The sequence below is a fragment of the Candoia aspera genome, chromosome 12, assembly GCF_035149785.1.
Source record: "Candoia aspera isolate rCanAsp1 chromosome 12, rCanAsp1.hap2, whole genome shotgun sequence".
NCBI lineage: Eukaryota > Metazoa > Chordata > Lepidosauria > Squamata > Boidae > Candoia > Candoia aspera.
The window spans coordinates 20,936,206-20,956,565 of NC_086164.1; positions in this window are offsets into that span (position 1 = coordinate 20,936,206).

Here is a 20,360-nt window from a genome sequence, read left to right on the forward strand (position 1 = left end):
TAAAGGCAGCAATTTCATCCAACCTTCTCATTTATTGCTGAAGAGAAAACAGTTACTTTTCCAGAAAAGTTCCTGGACCATAGTAATAGAGAATCCTTCCACAAAACCTCCCCAGATTTTTGGCTAAATCTTTTTTTGCTAAAACAATGTATTTACAGATAGTCCAGCAAGTTCCATGCCATATTAAACACACTTGCATTAGGCATAACAGTGAAATATCACAACTGAGCAGAATGCTTTAGTGAATTATGGATGGCGCACCACTGTTTCTATCTTTGTGCATCCCAGAAGTGAATTCTTTCTGCACAATGCAAGCAAAGGCTTCACTTAGGGGGAGTTTTCACCATGGATGTGAAATCTTACAAATGAATATGCAAGCTGAGTACAGGTAGTCCTTGCGTTATGGCATTTGGGACCAGGATTGCTGTCATTAAGCAATGCACTTGTAAAGTGTGATGTCACATGATTGCATTGCTTAACAACAACAACCCTGGCAGTCCCGGTTGCCATCATAACCCCAAGACATGGGGGCTGTTAAGCAGGAAGAGGTGGGAGTTCCAGGTAGGGAGCCACATGGGTGCCACAGTGGGGTGGGGAGGCCCAGTGCAGGCCACACGTGAGCTTAGGAAGGCCAGGGGTGTGTGTGAATGGCATGAGGTGTGAGCACAGGAAGGCTGGGGGGACTTACCAGGGTGATCTGCGATCTTCCTTGCCAGCTTCCCCATTGACTTTGCTTGGGGGAAGCTGGAAGGGAAGGTCGCAAACGGCAATCATGTGACTGTGGGTCACTGCAACCATCCTAAGTGTGCACTGGTTGCTGAGTGCCCAAACTGCGATTGTGCAACCACGGGGGTGTTGGGATGGCCAGAACTCTGAGGACTGGTCATAAATCCCCCTCATTCAGTGCCATCACAACTTTGGTTGCTGGATGAGTGATTAGTAAACGAGGACTACCCGTAGAGGTAAAGGGCGTTCCTTCTAAATGAGGCTTTATTATGCAATCTCCTGGCCTTGTTTAATGCATTTTGCCGGCAGTGGGAAGAAGAGGCATTTTCCATTTGTTCCCATTTTTCCCAATGCTTTATCCATCTTTTTTAATTTTGGGGGGGGGAAACAACCTATAAAAGACAGGAACAGTGACAATGTTAGAGTACTCCCTCTGGTAGCCTTTCCACCTTACCAGTGAATTATAATAACTGCCAATATTGATAATATCCTAAGATTAAATGCCCGGCGAGCAATTGGACATGGGAAGGCAAATGTGACTTACCTATTAAAATGGTTTCATCTTCTGTCTATTCCCAACAGGACCTGCTGTTTGAAGCCTCACAGATGGAAGAGCACCTAAGCCCAAAGCAAATTGCAGCGGAATTCCGTTAGTGAAAGATTTTTATAAAATTGGCATAGGATACCAGAGAAATTATCTAAGACGTGTAAAGGTACTGAAAATGTGCTGAAAACGTGGAAGACATGAAGGGTCATTTGACAATGCAGGGTAGACTTGCAAAAAGGAAAAAAAATGGATACAAATACATACATTGATACAAAGAATTTTAAATACTAATATTCAGATGAAACCAGAACTTTTCTTACTGGGACTTATGGACAGCCAATTAGAAAAGACTTACGGAAGATTGGTTTTGCATATAACTGCAGCGAGATTATTATATGCACCAAGATGGAAAAATACTGAAATACCTGCAATGGAGAAGTGGATTGTGAAGATGGCAGAATTCGCAGAAATGGCAAAACTGACCTGTTTGATCAGGGATAAGACGACAAGTACTTTAAAAAAGTTCTGGAGACCTCTTACAGACTTTTGGCTGAAACAGAGAAATGTATTGGAGATTTATGGATTCGCAGATTTAAAAAAGGGTTGAAGATGGGAAGAAGGGAATTATGGTGTAATTTTAATGAGGGAGGAGAATTAGTTTGTAACTGTTGTAAAGGAGATGAAAAGTCACTTCTTTGTATATGTTTATTTTATTTTATTTATATTTATATCTCTTCACACATTTTGAATCTTCTTTCTTGTTCTTTTCTTTAATCTTACTTTATCCTTTCATCTTTTCTTTTACTCTTGTAAAAATCTTTAATAAAAATCATAAATAAAAAAAAGGGATTCTTTAATGAAAGGAAATATGGGAGCCAGAACTGTTCCACGTTGCTTTCAGGAGCTCCCTGGTCATCTGAACACAGTTTGTCACTGGAGTTCTGTCTTGGCCTGTAGATCAGCTGGGGCGGGGGCTGTTTCAAGGACATTTCGAGCTGAAGGATGGTGCTGAGCTGGTGTTCGTGTTACTCCTTTCTGATGAAAATGTGGGGGGAGCATTATCCCAGCAGGGCACTTTTTGCTCTTGTTCCTGCCCAGGGGGTGATGTCACAGGGCATGTGGCTGGCACCATTGAAGTAGGAAAGTCTAAATTTTTCACCCTTTTTCGTTGGGGGCTATTTTTATTGATAGGGATTGTTGGAATTGATGGGGGGCTCGGATGCTGAGGCTCTTTCCTGATTTCTATTTTTTCATCTCTCAGATGCCTCCTTGGCTGATTGGGCTTTACAGTCTGAAAAGGACCAAGAAGAGTCTGGATGGAAGTGTGAAAAGCCAAGAAGCACCTGGCAGGGGTGAGATGATGGCATGAAAAGGGGAGGCCCTTCCATGGGGTTCCTACACAAGTGCAGGAACTTCCCCTTGTTAATTTTGCCACAGTTCTCTTGACCTTTGAAATAGATTTTGAAAACGAACACTTTCATCCCATTCAGTGAAACTGGTAGAAAAACTGCAGGAGATTTCTTTCTATTGAGGTCAAATAGCATCCTTCCTGACTATGAACTTTGACATCAACTTGCTTTTCCTCCTTTTGAAGCCCCACAAGTTGTGTGTGTCTCCATATTTTGAACCCCGTATCAGAATTATTTGCTGTGCTAGAACAATTGATTTCTGCTCTCTATTTTCTATCCATTTAACCACTTGCTAATCCATAAAAGGCTCCCTCGATGGGGGATTTTTCAGAAGCTTTTGATTGTCAACGTAACATTGTATGGATGCTTCATGATAAATCTACAAATGTAAGTGGTGACATACACATTTCATAAGCCATGTTCGCAGGAGTTAGGTTTGATGAATTTACATTTCCCAACACTTTCTGCCAGTTATCACTAATCAGCCTGTAATTTCCTGTCTTGCTGGGCCATTCTGAAAAAAATGGCAGTGCTTGGTTTTTTTCTTGCTTTCTCAAAAGAATCTGAGGTACAAGTTGCATGTTTGATAGAAGATTACTCTGTTCACATTTGATTTGTAAATGGACCTGGCAGGATTCTTTCTGCGAGATCCTTTCTTCAGCCTTCTAGCTTGTTCATTTTAACATCATTTATTATGCTCTTCTAAAATAAGGTAGTTGAGGGTGGGGAATGAAAGAGAGGAGGAAGGTCGCCCAGCCTTCCTTCACTGCTGCAGCAGAGCGGGGCTGAGCCTCAGGAGGGGCTCAGGTGGACAGCAGTGCCAGGGCAGCTGCCAGGCCTCCAGGCCTCTGCTTCCATGGATGCTCTGCTCCCTCCTCATGCCCACCAAGCGCCTCGGCACCTTCTCTCTCCCTCGCCAGCAGTCGGGTCAAGTGCCAGCTCATGCGTGCCAGCTGCTCCCCGGAATCAGGAAGGTGTGGTGGCTGCAGGGCTCCTGGCAAGCAAAAGGACACCAGCCCTTTGCACACCTCAGGACAGCTTCCTCCTCCCCTCCAGGCTGGCCCCAAGGGCCCTTCCCTGCCATCTCTTGTTCTCACACACGAGGCCAAAGCCAAAGCAGCACGTCTCAGCTTCCTGCAGCAGGTGAAAGAGGTCCCATCAGTGTTTGTCTTTGAAACAAGGCCCGACCTAGCTCAGGTTGAGAGCATAGCAGCCATGAGACGTGGTGCCCCTCTCTAAATCTCCTGGGGAGGGGGGGTTCCCCTTGCAGACCATTGGCCAAGACCACATCTTGTTTTCCGTTGGCTCAAGAGACCACACAAAGCCAGAAAATGGGCTCCTTCAGTCCTGCCAGCCTTGTGAAGGTGACCCTTCCAGGCAGAGTCCTGCATCTTCCCACCTTCCGAATGGCTTGACTCTGCCCCCCTGGCAAAAGAGGGGAGGGGCAGTTTTCCCCCCCAGCCCTGGCTGCCAACTGCTGAGGGGCTTAACTCACCCACCCACCCCCACTGGAGGTAGGCCTGGCAACCTGCCCCTCCTCTCGGAAGCCTTTGCAAGGAGGGGGTCAGTCCAAAGCTCCTTTGCCCTTCCCAGGGAGCAAGAATGGGGCGGGAGGTGGACATCAGTGCAAGGAAGAGAGCAGAGCCCCTGGTGGAGGAGGGAGAGGATCCCCCCGCCTTTGGGCTGGAGCCTCTGCTGCTGCTTCTGCCCGCTCAGTGTGAAGCTTTCTGCAGATGCTTCTGGGACACAACCAAGGATTTTGCAACCCAGATCTCTGCCAGATCCCTCTCCTCACCAGCCCTGGGCAGCTCCTTCTGCCCGAGGGCCAGGCTGCCTCCCTTGAGCCCCACTCCCCCCTCACCAAAAAGTGACGCTTGTCCTGGGTGGCAATGTGGGTCCTGCGCTGGGAGGGCTGGTGACACACCTTCAGATTCCCTCTTTGGCACAAGTTTAAAGCTGGACTGTTGAGTTGAACTGAAATCCACACCTCCACATTAGCTTATCAGGTGTACTCAGGGCCCTCCATAATTACTTGGCATCTTGTTGTTGTTTATTCGTTTAGTCGCTTCCGGCTCTTCGTGACTTCATGGACCAGCCCACGCCAGAGCTTCCTGTCGGTCGTCAACACCCCCAGCTCCCCCAGGGACGAGTCCATCACCTCTAGAATATCATCCATCCATCTTGCCCTTGGTCGGCCCCTCTTCCTTTTGCCTTCCACTCTCCCTAGCATCAGCATCTTCTCCAGGGTGTCCTGTCTTCTCATTATGTGGCCAAAGTATTTCAGTTTTGCCTTTAATATCATTCCCTCAAGTGAGCAGTCTGGCTTTATTTCCTGGAGGATGGACTGGTTGGATCTTCTTGCAGTCCAAGGCACTCTCAGAATTTTCCTCCAACACCACAGTTCAAAAGCATCGATCTTCCTTCGCTCAGCCTTCCTTATGGTCCAGCTCTCACAGCCATACACTGGTTTAAGGTAATGGTCACAGTCTGCATTTTTTAAATATATTTTTGCCTTGATCTCATCTGATTTTTTTACTTTTTTTTCATGAATATCCAAGTACATACAGACACAGTGTGTATTCTCTTTATGTACTGGCTTCAGGCTCACAAAAATTCCTGCCAGAATAAATTAGTCAATAAATTACTCAAGATTTTTCCATATTGGGGCCAGAACAGTTTTATGGCTGCTTATAAACACATATACAAAAAATAGTTGATCTTAACAGGGCTACATATCTCTTCACTTGTCCTGGGATAGCTGTGTTGCTATATGAGGAAAAAATATCCACATCCCTATTATAACAGCACTTAGCTGTTGCCTGATGAAGAGGTCTGGTGAATTTGAAAGCTTGCACACTCTGCTGCCATTATAAATCTTTCTTGTAGTGATGCTACACCAGCAATAGCTGCTGTGCCCCATAATAGCTAAAAATTGGAAGAGGTAGCCAAGCATCCCTATTTTGTCCCATTATCTCTAGCTTCCAGATGTTCAACAAAAGCATTCCTGGAGCTCAGCTCTGTTTGCTGAACTCATTCTGCCCTGCATCCCATCCTGAGAATTCAAGCCCATCCAGGGGCTTGCAGGCTTGGTCCAGCAGAGTTGTCTGCAAAGTGCACCCAGGGCTACAGGGAGAAGGTGGAGCCCTTTGCCAAAGGAGGAGTCCCAACATGGCGTTTTGAAAGACACAAGTCTTTGGAAATAATGGAGGGATGGTGGGGGGGGGAATAAAAAATTATCTGTAGCACAAAGTTCTGAAAAAGATTGCTTCCATATTTAGCCCAGTCCGAATCAGCCTGTAATTAAGAAGGCCAAGAAAAAATAAAAATGGGGTTGGTCTTGCAGAGGTCCGTTTTGGGGGGATTCAACATGGCCACAATTCACTGCGAGCTACAGACCTGTAGATCATTGGTGGTTCTTTCCATCCAAAATGTGGCTCTATTCGTTTTGTCAAAGTCTATTTTTAGAAAGCTGAAAATAACCTGGGAGGTGCCAGGTGCTGTCAGCCACAGCAGACTTTTTGAAAACCTAATGTGCCAGACTCAGTTCCCAAATGGTAGAATGTTGCCAGTTTTTCACAAAGATGCTCATTTTTTAAAAACACTTTTTAGCCAAGATGAAGTGTATTGGTGAAAGTGGTGGATTGGGCCCAAGCAGTCCCAGGTTCAACAATGCAGCTCGCTGACCTGGACCAGACACCATCTTGCATTCCAACCAATCTCGTGGGGATTTTGCTATGAAGATAATAGTGGGGGTGGATGTCCCCCATGCTTGCAATCTTGAGTTTCCAGAGGAAAGGCAAAGAATATAAATGTAGTTCACTCATTCATTATGCATACGAGATCTCAAGGGCTTCAGCTCTGATCACTTTCTGTGCAGTCCCTTGAGATGGGTTGGGATTGAGAACTCAGCTTCAGGCCATCTGGGATCTCTAGGAGGTGCAGTCCCAACAGAACTGGATCAGGAGACCCTACAGATAGTCACTCATGCCCTGGTCACCTCTCAGCTTTACTACTACAATGCACTCTACATGGGGCTGCCCTTGAAGACTACCCAGAAGCTTCAACCAGAATGCAGCAGCACGGGCAATGATGGGCAGGCTTTGGTATGCCCATGTAACACCTCTTCTTTGCAAGCTGCACTGGCTGCCAGTTGGCTTCCAGGTGCGATTCAAGGTGCTGGTCGCTGCTTATATAGCCCTACATGGCATAGGGCTGGCCGGCCTATCTCCCATAACATGTGCCCAGCTGATCTGATCTGGCAGGGCTGGCATGCTCCAGGTTCCTTTGATTAAACAATGTCATCTATTGGGACCCTGGAAGCGTGCCTTCTCTGTTGCAGCACCTGCCATCTGGAATGAGGTTGCCCCAAGATCCGGATGGCCCCCACCCTGCTGGTGTTTTGAAGGGGCTTGAAGACCTGGCTCTTTGCCAGACCTTCAGCGAGGGTGATTGAAGCCCCTTTTTCTTCTTTTTCCTTGTCCCCATCTGGGCTTATTATCTCTGCCATCTTTGTTCTTTTTTGTTTTGTTTTGTTTTCCTGTTTTTAATGTTTTTAACAATCTGTAAACTGCCCATATTTGTTGGGAGTTGAGTTGGCATATCATTCTAATACATTATTATTATTATTATTATTATTATTATTATTATTATTATTATTATTATTGCTGCTGCTGCTGCTGCTGCTGCTGCTGCTGCTGCTGCTGCTGCTGCTGCTGCTGCTGCTGCTGCTGCTATTGTTGCAGCTTGGGAAGAGGGCCCTGTAGGACAATGTCCGGGGACTGCAGAGTGTGAGAAAGCCTGTACACCAGCCTAAAGCAGCCAGTAGTTGCTAGGCTGATCTCTCTCTCTCTCTCTCACACACATACACACACGGCCTGACTTTCAAACTTTGCAATATTACAAAGCCTCAAAATAATAAAGGAATTTGTGAGACCTGCCCCCATGAATAAAACAAAATAACTAAATAGTAACTTTAAAAACTGTGGGGGGGAAAAACCCTGCTGCGATTGGTGGATGGTTTTGACAGATGAGTTGGGTACGATTTAGCCAACTCTCAAAACTTGCTTCCCACTCTCCCTGTGTGGTTCTGTTTTGCCAGCTCTTCACAGCAACAGGGAACACGGTGGAAACTCCCTCTGGGCTTCACTCTCTGCAACGCCTGTGCAACCCCATGGCAAGCCTGCACAGGCAAAGTGGGAAGCAAACAACCACACTCCTACTTCGCCTGTGCAAGCCTGACCAGCTTTAAAAAATCTTGTGAACCCTCCTGAAGTTGCGTGTGTCCTGCTGGAGCACAATGCACAGCTGAGCTCTCATGCCATAGAGGGGGCTTAACTACAGTTGTGATAGTATGAGAGCTAGGATAGCATTGTTGGCAGCTCCAGCAAAATCTGTGTGGGAAGAAGGAGAAAAGGGCCACTTTAACACTGGCAGAGCTAAGGACAACATGAGGCTGCCTTAGGAATAGGCAAAGGCCACCTCCTGAGGTCACAGCAGAAGAAAGAGGTTGCTGGGGCCGCAGTTAGAGGGAGGTGAGGAGAACCTGTCACAGAACAGAAGGAAGAAAAGCAGTGGATCACCAGAATCAGAAGGCATCACTAACTGTCCTCTCCTTAGCACCTGAAGGGGGGTGGGAATCATTTCCCTGCCACAGTTGGGGCTGCAGAAAGAAGCCACCAGTCCTGTGATTAACTTGCATTCCTCAATCAACACCTGGAAGAGAGGCTGCTTCCACAAGCCAGCTCTTCCTATTCACTCTTGCAAGTTGTGAGATAATGAACTTTTTGCTCTAACCTCAGTCAGATAGTTATTTCCCTCTTTTGTCGTAGCAGGCAACCAGGGCCCACTAGACACTTTATCCTCATTCATATCTAACCTTCCTTTGCTGATGCCTAAACTGAGCAGCTCGGGCTGGAGAGGGAAAGAGAGGTGGCAGGGCTATAAAACTTGCCCAGCAAAAGCAACCCTTTGTGAGTCAAATTCTGGAGACCGGCCTTGCCGTTTGGGCTCACCTGTCAGATTGAGAGCGGACCCCTGGCACTGTGAGTGCATCTGGGGACAATTTCTTTATAAACTTTCTTCAAAGTTCATTGCCAATTGAAGAGACTGTCTGTAGCTTAGGGTTGAACGGTGGAGTCCTTGGTGCTCTCTGCGCTTGGTGGTTGGCTTGCAAACGTTTCATGAAGATGTTCCTAGTCAGGTAATGAAACATCTGCAAGCCAACCACCAAGCTCAGAGAGCACCAAGGACTCCACCGTTCATTGCCGCCCTGACACTTCCCTTGGCGTTCTCATACTTTGGTATCTGTCCTGCAACTCCTAAATCAAGCGTGGACACCCAATTTAGTGGCAACACCACCCATGAAAATAACTGGAGGGGAGTGGGAGAACCACCCTGCAAGGTAGCAGCTGCAGCTTTCATTCAGAAAACGTCTCAATGAGTATCTCAGAGCTGACACAGATTCTTATCCTCGTCTTGGTTTTGATCTTAGGAATCCATAGTGTTTTTTGATAGTTGCTGGAATTTTTAACTTTTCTGAACTGCATATTATTGTGATAACAATTTCCTATCAGATAGGACAAAGGATCTACTGGGTCAGAAGTGAGGTCCCTGAGGGTGGTTGGTAACTCCAGTGGTGATTCTGGTCGGAAAGAAGGAGAGGAGAGGGAGATTTAAATGACCTAGCTGGAATGGAGGATGGAGCCAAAACAAATCTGGTTAATTTCATCATTAGTTGAAGTAAGATGAGGAAGAGAAGATGCTACTGAAGCTGACAGCAAAGCACGTGAACAGGAAGTCTTTTAGATAAAACTGAGTCATCGCTACTAAAAAGACAAGGGAAATAGAGTTCCTCTGCAGAACAATTCCCCCCCTTTGCTACTGGACACCCCATCAATCACTCAGTGTTGCCTACAAGTCCATAATGACAAAATCTCAAGACTTTTCCTTGGCGAGGGGCCTGTGAGGCCCCTGCCTTCCAGCTCTTGTTTCACCCTCTTTCAACTGACTGTCATGAGCTCCTGAAATCGATGGTGATTTGCAGCTGGCGAGAGCAAAGCAAATGAAAAGCTGCTGAGTTTAGAGCAGGCTGGAACTGGCTGGCAGTTCGAACAGAAGCTGAGTGGGCAGAGCAGAGAACGCCAGACCAGCAGCAGTCAAGGCACCGCTCTCTTCTGCTTTGAGGCACCATCAAAGCCGTGCCACCCAGTTCCAGCCACAGCATGAAGGATGTTGATCGGCTGAAGTGTCAGAGATGTAGGCAGAAGACGGGTGCTTGCATGGTGCCATTAAAATGGTCAAGATGGTGGCCATGCCGGTGAGATCAAAGCTCTGCCTGTTCCTTATGCAAGTCGCATGAGAAGTGTGATTGCACCGTTGCAGCCACCGTCTTGATTTTTTGACCCCGTCCTGTGGACACTCCTGGCTGAAAATCAAATCCTATGAGCAGGGGTGCCTATAGAGGGGGTCGAGATGCCAGACATGACCACCTAATAGAAACCCCGTGACTATGTTAGATGCGCATGGCAAGGGCTCCAGAAGCATTCCTCTGGGACATTGGCTCAGCAGGCGCTCTGCCATTCTAAGCCTGCCCCTCCTGGTCACATGACCCAAGGTGGGGCTGCTGTAAGGGGTTGGAAAGAACGCCAGAAGTCCTCCTCTCCAGGTTCTCCCCGACTTCCTACTAACTCTGACACCACGGCAAGTGACCTGAAGCCCAGGAGAGTTCTGGAAGGGTCAAAAAAGTCAAGATGGTGGCCATGGGGCTTCAGCCACATGGTTGTGGCTGCACCTTGCCACCTCCCCCCCCATACACACCTGAGGACACCCCTGCTAAACGCTGTGTCACTTGGCCAGAAACCCCTTGCTTCCCTAGAAGAGAAACCCATCCAGGATTGCAACCTGGAGGACTGATTTCAGTTGCACTCGTTTGGCCACTGTGCTGAAAAAGGTGCTTAAGGTTAGGTGTCTGTGTGTATCTTTAGATTTCCCCTTTTTATTCTTATTTGGCTGCGGTTACAGTAGATCAACAGAGTGGAGAGCAGAAAATTGAGGCCATCATCCTTTGTTTTTTGACTCTCCTTGGTTCCAGCACTGTGTTTATTTAGTCAAGATTAGGCCACAGTCAGTAGTAGAGGACCATGCCCTGCCTTGTGGTAGATAAAAAACAAAACAAAACACACCGAAGTTTGCCAGGAGTCTGAAAAGAGATTCTATCCAGTGGCTATGACTAGCAAATATCGGGAAGGTTGTGCTGGAGATTTGAGTTCAGCCAGAAGCCGTGTTAAAAGATGTGTCTCTGAGCACAAGCAGAACATCCCATTGAAAAATTAAGTTGCAGAACATCCCATTGAAAAAAGGGGAAATGCTCATAATAGCACCTTGGATGCAGAATATCAGCTCAGCCCAGTGGCCAATGAACGCTGCTGACGTTCGTTGTAGCTGAAGTGAAAGGCAGATTGATTAAGAACTACACAACGGCAGAGAAGCCTCACGTGTCTAAGCTACCTCCTGGGGAAAATTTCCTTTCCTTTTAAGCATGGAGAGTCACAGACCCAGGGGGCCCGCGAAGCCACTTTGCCTTATTCGTCTCTCACCACCTGCCACACTGGTGAAAACAGCCTATATATGCCAGAGATGATGCCACACGGGGGATCCCATGGCATAACACACCATTCCATAGGAAGCTCTTGATCCTGAAAGGCCTTTCTCCCATTTCTATATACCGACTGGTGCTTCACCTAGTGATGTAGGAGGGGTCACTGGGTTGCAGTGCAAAATTGGACCATGTCCGTTTAGCCCCTGAAACATGGTTTCCCAAGTCTCTGTGTGCAAGGGAGACCCCCCCTGCACTATGAACGGGTGTAGGTGATAGTTTAGTGAATGCAAAGATGTGCCTGTCAGATACAGCCATTTGTCCTTGGGTTATGACCATTCTTTCAGCAACTGCTCAAAGTTATGATGGCGCTAAATGAATGGTACTTACGACAGATCCTCAGAGTTCTGGCTGTCGCAGCATCCCCATGGTCATGTGATCACCATTTGAGACCTTCACTGCCAGCTTCCTGCAAGCAAAGTCAATGGGGAAGCCAGCAGGAAGTTGGAAGTCAGAAGTCGTGATCACATGAGGTCCTTGCTTAACAACCCACATGGTCCTTGGATTACAATAGCAACTGGGACTGCCAGAATTGCCGTTGCTGACGCAATCATGTGACATCGTGCTTGACAACCACATTGCTTAGTGATGGAAATTCCAGCCCCGTTTGCCATCGTAACCCGAGGACTAATTGCACACGGAGCAGCACAAAGGGATGCCTCACGTGTTCCGCATCTGGTGAAGACAGATAACCCACCTCCCCTCAGCCCCCAGACTTGGTCTGTGGCTGTGATTGGGGCAGCCATGATACATGGGGCTACCCTTGAAGAGTATCCGGAAGCTACGGCTGGTCCAGAATGCAGCCGCGCAAGCTGTTTTTGGTGCCCCAAGATGGGCACGTGACACCACTGCTGCGCGAGCTGCACTGGGTGCCAGTCTGCTTCCGGGTCCAGTTCAAGGTGTTGGTTATCACCTTTAAAGCCCTACATGGCTTGGGGCCAGGCTACCTGAGGGACCGCCTCTTCCCCATTACATCAGCCCGTCCCACCCGATCGTGCAGAGAGGGCATGCTGCGGACCCTGCCAGTAAGAGAATTCCGTCTGGAAGGGTCCAGGAGGTGGACCTTCTCTGCAGTAGCTTCTGCCCTGTGGAACATGCTGCCCCCGGAGGTGAGACTGGCCCCATCGCTCCTGGCCTTCCGGGGGAGTCTGAAGGCCTGGCTCTGCCGCCTCGCTTGGGGCGGAGTGGGGAATGGATCTACATGGGGGTGGCTGCTATAGGCCACTCCTCCCACACTTGGGCCGTTTTAGATTCTCCTGCCACTTGGACTTTTTTATTTTTTTTACTCTTATTTAGAGTTATTAGAGTAATTTTATATTTGTATATTCTATTTTTACTGTATGGTCATGGTTTTAATAAATTATTGTAAATCGTCCAGAGTCCCCCAACGGGAGGCGATGGACAGGGACAAATTAAATAAATAAATAAATTAAATTAAATTAAAATCTAAAAAAAGAGTTGGAGCTTTGATTGTGCAGCTACAACTGCCTTCTTGACTTGTTTTACTCCCCCTGCAGTTGCCCCGGTGGAACAACCCCCACCTGAAACCGGTCAGACACAAGAAATGCAGGCCGCCTGCTCCTCGTGGACACCAGATGCCCAATTTTTATTTTTTTCCTGCTATAACTGATTTGCATCTTTTGCATTCTTGCCTTTTTTTTAGCTTTAAGATGCATGATCCCTTGAAAGTTCAGTCTAAACAGAAAGCAGGATATAAATGAAGGGTTTTCTTTCATCTATTTTATTATGCATATGTTACGTTTATCATTCTTGTTTTAAAATGGATTGTAAGCCTTTTGGGGATATTTTATGCAAAATGGTATATAAAAGTTTTAATAAATCCAGAAATAAGGCCGGTTCTTGCATATCTGCTACTGGACAGCCGAATCCTTTCTGTGAAATTTGAAGGGCCCCAACAAGATCCAAGGTGTAAATTTCCCCCTGAAGGCTACAAATATAAATGGCCTCAAGGATATGCCCCAAGGCAGTCTGGCAATAAAACTAACTAGTTAACTGCAGATGGGATCAAGATGTCAACCTGAGCATCTTTTTTCCTCTCCCTGCAATAAATGAACAGGAAGATGGAGCTTATCAACAGTCAATGTAGAGTCAGGCCAGGCGAGTGTTTGGATGGGGGACCACGTTTACATGGTGGCCAAGAAAACAGCAGGATGTGACCATGTAGCCACCAGGAGCTTGATACAAGAGAGGCTTTAGCCTCACTGCAGCTGGCAGCACCCAGCCAATCTTGGCCGAGTCCTACAAGCGGAACAAGGTCAAGCCTTCTCAGTACTTAGTGGGAAAATCACCAAGAAATCCCAAGACAGTAGGCCAGAGTACAATGTCCCACCCCACCCCACCGCACCCAAAGAAACAAATCACTTCCAAATTCTTGGCAAGAAAACACATTGCCTGAATCCAGAAGCTGAGCAAACCCTGACAGTCTTTGCCTTTAATTTTTACCTCCTGCCAACCAGCAAGTGAGGAAATAACTTGTTTCTGCATGGCATGGCACCACTTCCATCTTGCACCTGGAAAACTTTATATCAGTACTGAACCCCACCTCCTGGTTGGGTGGAAGATCCTTGTATGTAGGAAAGAAGGCTAGCACAACTTCTGCTAGCACAGAAAAAGTTTTTCCCCATGCATTCAGTTGTCTATGTCTGCGATGGAGAGGCCCTGAGGAGGGCCCATTGACTGACTCTTACCAGGTTTAATGGCTGCAGCAACATAAAGCAGAAGATGAACTCTAAGCTTGGATGTTCTTGCTGCAAACCAGAGTTCTGCTCTGAACATGATCTGAACACGTTACTCCTCTTTCCTCCTCCCCCCGCCCACCCCCAACCTCAAGCCTTGCTTCTGGCAACATAGTGAAAACAATATTGGCCTACCCAGGGAAGCAACTGTTACAACATACAGGTAACGGTGACCCTACCCTTGAAGTGTTTGGGACCGTTAAAAAGACACTGCAAAAATCGTATTATCAATGAAACTGAGTAAACTGGTATTGGGCATGGAAGTAAAGCTTGTTTTTTTAAGCCTAGCCCATTGTTGTGGAATAAAAGAAGCTGCACTTGGCTATGGGTGTGAGTGTCAATGCTGCTGGGAGAGGTTGCACTGCAATTTGTGTTTCCCTTTCCTTGTATGTGCACAAGGGGAACCATCTCTCTCCCGCCCCCAGTGTGCACGCATACGCCCCCCCTACATACACACACACAGATACATGCAGACTTGTCCTGCAATCCTTACACAACTTCCTGCGGAAAGAATTGCTTTGAGAAGCCAAAGGAGTTGCTGGAACAATGTCATGCAAAGGCAGCAGTAGCAGCAGAATCCCGTCCATTCATCTTTGATTCCTTGTTTCCCCTGGCAGCCCTTTATCCTTCATAGAATACTAGAGTTGGAAGGGCCCCTTGAGGGCATCAAGTCCCACCCCTGCTCAGTGCAGGAATCCCGCTTCAAGCATCCCAGAGGAACAGCTGCCCAGCCTCTGCTTGAGCACTTCCAAGGAAGGGAGTCCTCCCCAACCCACTGAGTCACTGGCTCCTCCACCAATGTCCTACTTCTCTGGTTAGGGAAATTTGGGGTCTTTCTATCAGAATCCACCTTCCTGGAACTTGAGACTGTTTTCACTCTGCGGTGACAGAGCGCAGATCATGACCTTCCTCCACATGGCATCCTCTCAGTTGTTCAGCATCTGCTTTCATCTCCCATCTTTGCATGAGGGTCCTTCCACCATTCTTCACAGGACTTGCGGTCTGATCCCGATTGTCCTCTTAAGTCCTTCTCAGAACCCGCTCCAATCTCTCCGAATGGAAAGACATCCTACATGCTACTCAAGGTAAGGCCTAACCCAGAAATTCCAGGGTGGAATTATTACTTCTCGCGATTCAGAAATTGTACCTCTGCTGAGGCAGTCTAAAACCACATTGGCCATTTTCAACCCACACCACCCTGCTGGTTCAGCTTCCATTTGCAAACCATTCCTATTCCAAGATGTCTTTCACCAAGCCAGAGCAGCATTAGGGCCACTGGTCTGATCAATGACATTATGCACTGGCCAGAGTTGTTCACTGGCTACTTTCAGACCTTTTGTGGAAGATTTCCAGGAAGGTTGCCAAGTTCCGCTCAACCACCATTAGAAGGTTTGAGGCTTAGTGGTTACTTGAGATGATAATTTCAACTGTCCTAGATCATTTTCCTTAACTGCCCTTCATTATATTGCTTCTGTTACGGTGCATTACTGTATGTGGTATATTTAGTTAGTTAGTTATCTTCTTGAGTATAAAACAAGGTAAACAAGAGTTTTGATGTTGGTCCTGATCTGCTCCTTTCTGGGGGTCCAGGAGATGATCTGAAGCAGATGATAGGAAGGTCTCTATAGGACCCCAACCTCCAGGGGCAAGATCTGAAAAATAGCTCACAAGTTGTCCTGCAGGGGGTGCTTTCTTGTCGCAGCTCTGGTCTGCGTGGGCCGTTGCCACCTCCTCCTCCTCCAAAGAGCTCAGCCAGCCAGCCAGCCGAGCAACAGGATCTAGGCAGGTTCAATGCCAGTTCTGAGCCCAGTCCTTTGGCACTGCAATGCGCGGTGGAAGAAACTTGGGGGGCAGGGCTGCCCACGCCTTTGGTCTTCACACCGCTTCTTCCCTATTGCTGGACGCTCACACCGTGCCCACGGGACTCTTGCAATCACATACTGCCTCTACAGGCACGTTCGTGCAGAGAACCTTCTTGCCACGTGAACACAGGAGCCGGTCTGTGAAAGAAGCTGGTAGTGAGGAAGATAACCTTATGAAGGGATTGTCTGATAGTCAGCAATAAAGCAGAGATTAGAGTAATGTTAGGCTTATCCTCCTTTTACCATCTAGGGCTCTGTGGAAGAGAAAGTCCAGGTCCTGATGATTTCATGGAAACACGTCAGATGCGGTACATAGACCCTGGCAGATTCTGGGAAGCGTGCGCGCTCCGTTTCCCAGCGCTGCCTACAGCTCTCTCCCACCCAAGAACCGACCAGTCCCATTCTTAGTCAGCTTCCACCTTCAGACAAGAGAAGCCACAAGTGCCACCACCTGTTAAAGAAAAGCTTTCCTGTTCTGTTTTTCAGAATGTAAATGTCATATTCCAAGTTTGCTTTATTTTTCAAACTAACCGTGCGGTCCAATGCATTTAAAGACTAGGGACTAATCACCACTTCACTAATGGATTCAGCAAGTTCATTTTTTTCAGAAACATGCACCACAGGAAAACTTTTTAAAATAGCTAGAAGAAACCAGAAACAGTGGAAAATAAACGGCATTCTAATGGTAGAACCATAATAATTTGAAGTTGTAAGCTGAATCCTTCACCGTTCCATTTCCAGTGTGCAATTACCAGCGTTTCAAAGAAGCAACCTTAACAGTTCTCTGTGTGCCACACAAGGATTTTAAGGGGCAGGGGCAGGGGGGGCAAAAAAGTCAAAATGGGGGTTTCATGCAACTGCACCCTTTTTCTCCTTAATCTGGAACAGATCATAGACACAAAGACTGAATTTGCTTTTTTCCCCACAATTTTGTATTTTGTCATACAAAATTAAAGCCCTATTCTTTACTTCTAACCCTAACGCAATTCTCTGCTTGTTTCTGTTTTCCCACCTCCGTTTAACCTGGTATTTCTACCTTAATCTCTCCATTTCCACCTCTGTTTTCCCACACTAAGGCTCCGCTGCCTCCGTAAGTCTTCCTGTCCTCCCCGGGCCTTCAGCGCCTGCTCAGGCCGTTTGCGCCGAGAACGCTGCCTGCTCCTCGGTCGAGTGGGGGTCCCCCCCGCACTCACGGTGGTCCTCCTCCTGGGGCTGCTCTGCGCAGCTCTGCGCCTGGGATGCGGCCCACGGGGGGCTTGTTGGGGACCCTTCTTCTCTCCGCCCCCCGCCCCCCGCCCCCCGGCCTTCCGGCTGTGCCTGACCGCCGGCCTTGCCCCCCACACCGGCCGTTTTCGCCCGCCCTCCGCCGACCGGGGCCGCTGCTGAGCGGCCTCCCCCGGGCTGGCGCCCCCTTCTCCGCTCCCGCCCCGGCTCGCCACGCCCCCCCGCCCGATCCTGGCCCTTCCGCGGGGCGAACCCCCCGCCTGGGGAGCTCCGCCTTCCCCTCCTTCCCGGGCAGCGCCAGAGCGCTGGGTCCGGGGGGGGGGCGAGGCGGGGCTGCCACGCCGGCTCGCTCTCCGCCCGGCCGCAGCGTAGCGAAGGCCCGGGGCTTCGGCCGCCGCCCGTGGTCACCAAACCGACTGGCCGCGGCGGATGCGCCGCCGAGGTGTAAGCTGCACGTTGTTGCCGTCGCTGGAAGTTACACCCCGCCCGTTCTTCCAGGTGTGAGCGGAGCAAAGCGCGGCCTCCCCTACTCTGATCCCCGCAACAGCCCCGTGAGGCGGCTCGGCCCCGAGGGCCGCTCCGAGGCGCCCGGGAGGCTCTGGGTCCGGGCGGGGCCGCCCCTGCCCAGCGCCTCCCCGCGAGCTGGGGAGCGGCTTCTGGGGACGGGAGGGCCCGTGCAGGCCGGGGTGCCCCCTCCCCAGCACCGGCGGTTCTCCAAGGAAGGCATTGAGGCAGGAGGGGGAAAGTCCCCGAGTCTTGTCAGAGGCAATTGCTGTAGAAGCAGCGGCACCTCGCCCAGCCTCTCTGGTATTGGAAGAGCCCAGCAGGGCCAGGCCTGGTTGTTACGTGGATGGGAGACCACCAGGAGATCAGAGGACTATATGCGGAGGGAGGGAGGCCCTCTCAGCAGTGGCAAGGCATTTTGGCATTGCAGCCACAGAAACCACGTGGTCCCGTCCATGACATCACCAGGCATCAGATTTGACTCAAAGATTTTGCTCCCTATTGCAACAGCCGCTCCTTTTGAGCAAAAAGGCTGCCAGGCTCCCTGCCTTGCCTTGCTGGACGTTGAACCCCTCTTTAAGCTCAGGGAAGTCAGTTAAGTCTGTCCTTTAAGCTCTGCTAAGCTTGCCGCTGGCCTCCTTCTCCCCACCTCTCCCCTTCTTCTGCTCCACCTTGTGGTTTTCTAGCAGAAAGGGTAGAAAGGCTCACCAAGCATGTGAAAGCTGGGGATGGGGGTGCTTGGAAGGCCCCAGTGAGAACCGTGCAAACCGGCAAGTCCCAACTAAGGACCACGCCCACTGGGTTTCACTCTCTGGATGGTCTGACACCAGCAGACCAAATCCCCCCTTACTTCTGCAATAGCCGCAATGCCTGAAAGAGAGGAAGGTGTGCAAAAGCAGGCAGGGTTGAATTCCACTGGTGTAGAAACCATGTTCCCCCCCCCCATCCCCATCCCCTTTCCTCCTTCGGCAGCACGGCTGCGTAGTATTTTAATCAGAGGAAACAGACATTCCCAGGAAACGGGGTGGTGGGCGGGGGAGGCCACATCACAGCCCCCGCCTGTCAGTGAAAACACTTGACGATTTCCTGTTATTGTAGCCTAAAATGTGCGGTGACATCACCTGGGGCCTCCTCCTTCCCAGCCTGCCCCTGGAGTTCAGCTGGGGAATTTTCAGCCTTATATGGCTGTGGAGCAACACCCAGCTGCGGCCGCAGCAGAAAAAGGGGGGCCACCGTGTCCCGCTTTCTGCTCCTGGTGGCACTGGGACCATGCCACCAGGAAAAGCCATGCTGGTTTTCCACAAAGGAGCCAAATTCCCGCTGTGGAGGATGGGCAGCTGCAGACCGCCCAGGCGGAAGAGGGATCCGAGGGGTCAAAGCATCCTCTGGATCAGCAGCCACCCAGGGTGGAGAAGGGGGAGGCATCTAATCTACAGCGGCGGCTTCAATCACAGCTTCCCCGTTTTGAAAAAGACAGACATAAACTAACTACCTGTTGGGCGATCTGGAGTCATTAGGGGTGCCAGCTTCAGAAAAGGGCACTCCTCTTTTCGGATCCACCTCTGGATCGACACAGAGCTCCCCTCCCAACAAACGGCCCACCCGGGGAGGCTCAGGAGACCTTCCTCCACTCACGGGTTGCGCAAAGGTCACCCTGGAGCCATCTTCCCTCACAATCCCAGTTTTCCTTGGACTGCTCTCATGGGCAGGGGAGACCTTTGTAGCCTGCCTGAGCTGCTGTGTCCAGCACAAGAGGTCCCAAAGTTTGTGGACAATCGGTTTTGCTGCTCGGAGGAATGCCGGCTGCTTATGCAAGCTGGGAAGCCTCTCCGGGGAATTGTCTTTTGGCATTGCAAAATGGAGAAGAAGGTATTGCACTGGGACTTCTGGTTAGATCAGTTTGCAGAATTGCTTTGGGCAGAGATCTTTGGAGACCAAGGCATCCACAGGAAGGTTGGGGTCAAAGATGTGAAGGTGGCTGCCATAACCATGTGATCAAATTCCACCCCTTTTAATGTGCATCAATGAAAAAAGGGTGGGGATGTGATCACATGGTTATAGCCGCCATCTTGACTTTTTGACCCTCTTCCTGTGAACACCCCTCTTTGGTGAGGTTGAAAAGGAAGAGGGTCCCTGCTGTCTGCTCCCCCCAATCTGTCAATGGTCAGGAAAGGACTGATTTCTTACAAACAAAAACTGGCAAGAGCTGTTCAGGAATGAAGGAGCGGTGATTCTGCAGGCGGTGAGCAACTGCAAAGCTCTCAGTCCCCATAAAGACTCGGCTGCCTCCCCACAACTCCAGGATGAGCGCCCAGCATGTGCGCAGGTTTTGAAGCCAGCCAATTTTGCACAGCCATGTGTCTTGTGGAAAAGCACCGCCCCCCCGGGTCTCCTGTGTGGAAGAAGCCCCAGGAGAAAGATCGTCCTTCGGGGCACTAAGCACAGGTTCTGCCTTAGGGAAGCTCCCTGGCTGTGTTCACAGGACAGGCCCACCCAGGTTCAGCTGAACCCAGGTTTTGCGCTGCACATGACACAATGAACCATAAAGTAATCACAAGGACTGGAAGCTTGTGGCAAAAACTGTTTATTGTTGGGGGGCCATGTGAAGGCAGCCAAGATGTCCTTCTATGCTGCTTCAGGGGATTCTTACTCCTTTCTTTTTACCCAAATTCAGCTGGT